The sequence below is a fragment of the Vombatus ursinus genome, unplaced genomic scaffold (genome assembly GCF_900497805.2).
Source record: "Vombatus ursinus unplaced genomic scaffold, bare-nosed wombat genome assembly UNPS02009173.1, whole genome shotgun sequence".
Classification (NCBI taxonomy): Eukaryota; Metazoa; Chordata; class Mammalia; order Diprotodontia; family Vombatidae; genus Vombatus; species Vombatus ursinus.
Genome location: NW_020948951.1, coordinates 6,699,816 through 6,705,815, shown reverse-complemented (window position 1 = coordinate 6,705,815; position 6,000 = coordinate 6,699,816). Strand labels below are relative to the sequence as shown.

At 44.1% G+C, this 6,000-nt stretch overlaps 1 protein-coding gene across 4 annotated transcripts in view; it reads left to right on the top strand.

The window, feature by feature from the left end:
- Positions 1-6,000, top strand: part of TNFAIP8L1 (TNF alpha induced protein 8 like 1) — a 31,956-nt gene that overhangs the window by 23,213 nt on the left and 2,743 nt on the right. The window contains exon 3 of one of the 4 annotated variants that reach the window (XM_027850998.1): positions 2,256-2,363. The exons of the other annotated variants lie outside the window; for them this stretch is intronic. The gene's annotated coding sequence lies outside the window, so the exon portion shown is untranslated. The remainder of the gene's footprint in view (positions 1-2,255; positions 2,364-6,000) is intronic. 4 annotated transcript variants of the gene reach the window in all.

The following is a 6,000-nucleotide window of genomic DNA, read 5'->3' as shown; positions in this document are numbered from 1 at the left end:
CAGGATGTCAAAGGTGGGAGGGCCCTTAGGACACAGGATGTCAAAGGGGGGAGGGCCCTTAGAAGAACACAGGATGTCAAAGGTGGGAGGGCCCTTCAAAGAACACAGGATGTCAAAGGTGGGAGGGCCCTTAGAACACAGGATGTCAAAAGTGGGAGGGCCCTTAGGACACAGAATATCAGGGCTGAGAGGGGCCTCAGAACACAGGGTGTCAGAGCTGGAAGAACCCTTAGAACACAGGATGTCAGAGGAATAATCAGTTCACAAGCATTTATTAGTGTTTTATATACCAGGCATTGTGTCCTTAAGCCCTGGAGATATAAAGACAAAAATGAGACTCCCTGCCCTCAAGGGCTTCCATTCTACAAAAACTTTAAAGACAGTCTCTTTTTCTATCATTTTATAATGTGATATAAACACTAGTGGCACAAAGGATAGAATACTGGGCTTGGAGTCAGGAAGTTTTGAGTTCAAATCCAGCCTCAGATACTTACTAGCTGTGGGACCCTGGGCGAGTCATTTAACCCTGTTTGCCTCAGTTTCCTCATTTGTAAAATGAGCTGGAGAAGGAAATGGCAAACCGCTTCAGTATTTCTGCCAAGAAAACCCCCAAAAGGGGACACAAAGAATTGGGCACGACTGAAAAATGACCAAACAGCAACATAAGCACTAGCCTTAGAATAAGAAGATGCTATTCTTTGGTTTGAATATCAAGTCTGCCGTTGGTGTGACCTTGGACAAGCAGCCCATGACCTCTCTGGGCCCCAGTTTCCTCATCTGGAAAATAAAGAGGTTGCACCAGATAATCTCTTACAAGGCCTTCCAGCTCGAAAATCTATGATCCTATAGATGGAAAAACTGAGGCCTGGAGAATGGAGAGCCTTGCCCAAAGTCACCCAGTTAGAAAATAGCAAAGCCAGAAATAGACCCCAGGCAGCCTAGGTCACCGCCAAGGTCCTGACTACATGAATTGTGCTTCCTTCTCCTCCTCCTCTACGAAGTCTATGATTGGTCCCTGTTTTGGAACCCCGGCCTGCCTACTGCCAGCCAAGGGCAGGGCTGCCCCTGCATTTTCTCTGCTCTTTATTAGGAGGGGGAGCCAGCCCTCTGTCCAAAGTTCACACTGTTAAAAATCAATATTTTCACATCAAAGGGAATGCTGACAAACCATTGCATTTCTGGAAAGCCATAAATAACTCTGTTGTGAAAAGCATGGACACAATCAATTTCTTGGTGGCTCTATTCTGATTAGCTGGCTAATCTACAACAAGCTCTGGGGTCCAGGGAGGATTCCCTATTATCTATCTGCTGGGCTGGGGTTCTGGATGACTAAGGAGAGTTTCTCACTTTAAGTGCAAAGTGCCATCTATTAATTATAGCAGAAGGAGGGTTCAACCTAGAATCAGGACCTTCCATCCAAATCCTGGCCTTTATCACTACCTAGTTATGTGGCTAGGGCCTCCTCTAGGCCTATTTCGTCTCCAAAACAGGGATAAAAATGCACTCTGTCGTGGTGTGGCAAAGGGGCCTAAATTCGGAGTTCAGAGAAGTTCAGACCACTTTGTCTGAATCTCAACCTTATCACTAATTAGTTAGGGAGCATGGACATACTTCCTTTCTTTATAAAACAAGGGGGTATTATGATACTCTATTATGGGGTGAAAAGAGCCCCAGCCTCAGTGTCAGAAGTCCGACTTGCAGTGTGACTTGTTCTCCCTCTGAGGTTCCTCCTGAAAAAGGACAGGGCTGGACTTTGGCTGGGGGTCTTTATCTTTTTTCTGTCCTGGACCCCTTTGGCAGTAAGACTGGGGAAGCCTAGGGACCCCTTTTCAGAAAAATGTTTTTAAATGCACAAAACAAAATGCGGAGGATTACAAAGGAAACCAATTCTAGTGAAATACAGTTATCAAGTTCACGTACCCCAGTCGAAGAACCCCTTTCACTAAACAGTGGTGAGGGGCCCTCCCGGGTCTGGATCTTCTGAACTCCGCTTCCTGGGCGTCATCGTGAGAAAAGTGCTTTATGAACCTAAAAAGTTCAGTAGAAACGCACATTATTGCCCCGAAGATCATTAGCACAAACCTCCACTCAGAACCGTGGAAAAGGGTTCAGTTTCTCATTCTCACCTCATGACTACCAGGACTGTGTTTCTGACCAACCATAGCCTGGACTCATTAGACAACACAAACACAAAAAGATCTAGGCATTTGGAGAATGTTTCCAGATTCTTCTCTTTCCCAATCCTCTCTCCACAGAGCTGCCAAAATCACCTTCCTAAAGCACAGGTGTGAACCTGTCACTCCCCTACTTCAGGATTCCCTCTAGCCACGTCTACCCTGAGCATGTGAAGATTTCCCCCAGTGGTGAGTAATGGGGCAGATGAGAACAATTTGTTCCAATGGCCATCCATGAAGGCCACGTGCGGAGCTGAGAGCTTGCCAAGGTCATCTGCTGCATCCCGGACCATCATCAGTGGTCTTGACTTTTGTCTTGCCACTGGACTTTAATGACTCTGGGATACCAAGTGAGGCTGCCAACTGCATAGCTCTGCCTCACTTAAATCTAATTCACCGAGTCACAACATCACCCTGTGATGACATTGGCCCTCTTCAAAAAGAGGGATGAACAAGAGTAAGATACAATCTGGTTCCAGCCTCGCTTCCGTTTCATTCCAGGCTCATTTCATATCGCTCCCTTTTGCAAACTACAAATTACGACCAAACCACCCTCCTTTTGCCCTTCCTTGACCTTGGAGTTCCATCTCGAGCCTCTGTCCCTTCATCTCCCATGTGGGAAATACTCTCTTTCACTTCTGGCTCTTAGAAATCCTCTGCTTTCTTCAGGCTCAACTGAGGGGCCACCTCCTACAGAAAGCCTTCCCTGAGCTCCTTAGTTCTTCACCACTTTCTCATGCCTCTCAAATTAAGTCATATTTATTTATCTATGTAAATGCCCAGGGTGGTGCTGGACCCTGCTCAAACTGGCTGACAAGAACTGATTGTTAAACTTTTGGGGTGAGCATTTACACCTTGGAAGTTGGCAAACAATACAAATTGAGGCTCATGGCTTGTTTTACTATTTTGTTGATTGTCTAGACTTAAGTGATGGAGAAAATGCAAATTAAACTTAGAAGTGTGTTCTTCAAACTTTTCTTTTTCTGGAGAGCCAGTTGTTAAATACTTACAAGCATACTACTGGTAGTATTCCTCCAGTAGACTATAAGGACTTATTCCTTCTTCCATCTATTTAACACTCATTTATGAAGCATCTTCTAGATGCAAGGTTCCATATATGCTAGGACTCAGTGAAACAAAACTTTGCATCCAGTAGGTGCTTCATAAATTCATCCTGAATGAATTGGAGGAAGGAATAATAAAGGAATTGAATGCATTGAGGGAAAGTGCATCTATTCCCACAGTGTAGTGCAGTGGAAAGTGCCCTGGATAGGCCAGCAAAGCTGGGTTCTGGGCCAGCTCTGTCACTAAGTAGTTGGGGGAGTCCTTCCCCATCCAAGTTCTCAGTTTCCCCAGCTATACAATGAGAAGATTGGCCTCTATCGACAAGCTCCTTTCCAAGTCTATGAGCGAGAGGTTCTGACTCTGTTTTTAGGTTTGGGGTAATGGGTTTGCTGAATCTAATCCCTTGACAAGCCTTGAAGGCAGACCCAAAAGTGCACAGTATGTATTCAGCAAGTATTTGAAGACTGACCAAGAACCAAGCCCTTTCTGTGATCACATTGATCTGAATGTTCCTTTCATTCTAGGAAGACTGCATTCTAGCCATGCCTGCTTATCCTGTGTGATTTACACATGGCTTGTCTGTGTCATTGTTTTTTTTTTTTTTAATTTTATTTTATTTTTAAAAGTTTTTGGATGTTTTTGTTTTTCACTCCCATTCTTCCCCAACCCACGAGCTTTTCCTTGTAGCAAAGAAAAATAGTTAAGCAAAACTAACCCACGTAGAGACCCATTTGACAGTATATATAATATTCCACACCCACAGTCCCCCATCTCTACACAAAAGAAAGATGGTTACTGCACATACTCTTCCAAATAGTTTATCATAACCCAAATCAGATCAGGCTACCCTTTCTGGCTGGCTGGTTTCATGACAAGCTTCCTTGGGTCACAGCTGCTAAAAACACATGGGCTGCTCCCAGAGGGCAGTGCCCACAGAACGGCACTGGCTTCTGGGTGTGCCATCCTGTGATTGAATTCATTATTGAACCAGGAACTTTGAGGGAGAAACTAGGAATTAAAGAAATAAGCAACGAGGTAGCAAATAACAGAGCAAGAATTCACACCTAGGTCTTCTGATCCTAAATCCCATGCTGTTTCCACTAACCCCTGCTTGCATATGGAGATGGGCTGTGGTGGTAGCAATCCTCCTCCCCCTAGAGGAGACTTAGCATTGTATAGCAGAAGGAGCACTGAGGCTTGGGGTTAGAAAGTTCTGCCTTTGATGCTTGATAGCGTGTGTGTGTGACTGGAAGATGACATCACCAAAAGGAAGATAATTCTTGCCCCCATCTGCCTTATCGGATTGTGTGGAAAACTTCAAAGTGCTATAAAAACAAGAACAGTTATTTTGAGCAAGTCATTATCATTTCCTGGGCCTCCGTTTTCTTATCTGGAAAATGGACTAGAATGCAAGGCATCGTGAAGAGTGCTGAAACTGAACTGGGAGACATGAGACTTGAATTGGAATCCTGGCTCTGCCACTCACTATATGTGTGACCTTGGGCAAATCACTTTACTTTTCTGGGTCTTGGTTTCCTTATGTATAAAATGAGAAGGTTGTACTACATTACCTCTGAACTCCCTTCTAATTCTAAATCTGTGATCTTCTAAACTCTAAAGTCACTTACTATCGTAATTTACGTTATTATGGTAAGTCCTAGTTCTGATGATCTTAACCATTTCCGCCAAAAGGTAATCTACAAATGCCCATAGGGACGATGTTGCTTCTTTCCAGTTGGACAGGAATTTATTAAATGCACAGTATGCAGTGTGGGATTCAGAGATAAAAATGAAAAACTGCCTCTGCCCTCAAGGAGTTTATGTTTTACCAGAGGGTAAGATGCAACATAATTTGAGGAGGGAGAGGGGAATAACTCTAGGAAGAATCAGGAAAGGTGGCACATGAGCTGAGTCTTGAAGAGAGCTAGAGATTCTAAAAAGCAGAAATGAGGGAGTGTGTCTCTGGCATGGGGAACAGCCACACAAAATCATGGAGGCACAGGATGGAATGCCACATTTGGGGAAGAACAAGTAGACAGTCTTGGATGAAATATAAAAAAGTGTATGAAGAAGAGTTATGTGAAATAAGTCTAGAAAGGGAGGGAGGCTAGAGTCAGACTGTGAAGGGTTTTAAATGCCAAGCTGAAGAGTTCAAATTTTATCCTAGAATCAGTATCGAGCCAGTGCAGTTTCTTGAAGCAGGGGACTGATTTGATTTGACCAGTGCTTTAGGAAGATTGTTTGGGCAGCTGTGTGGAGGATGGACGGGAATAGGGGAAGACAGAGAACAGGCAGGCCTGTTAAGAGGCTATGAGAGTAGTCTAGATGAGAAGTAATGACAGCCTCCAGTAGGGTAGTGGCTATGAGAGTGGAAAGAAGGGATGATGGATGGGAGAAATCTTGTATAGGAAGAGTCAACTGGTGAGGCTTGCCAGATGAATGAATATTTGAGTATAGACAAGAGAGAAGACTCAAGAATCATTCCAAGGTCTCTAGAATTCCAAGGTCCCCCAGATATTTGGGGAGATGATGACTTCTCTGAATGCCCAAGATGTTAGGATTGCCTTTCTTAAACAGTGAGACAGTTCTCCTGTTCCATGGGCGACGAAAGCTTCAACTTGTCATTTTCAGGTTTCTGGAACAAAGAAATTACTTTCCAATTCTTAAAATACTTACAACCCACCCTCACCCCCACCCCCCACCATACACCTGCTGTTAAAGAAATCCTTCTTTATTTGTCCCTTCCAATTGTCAAACTGAA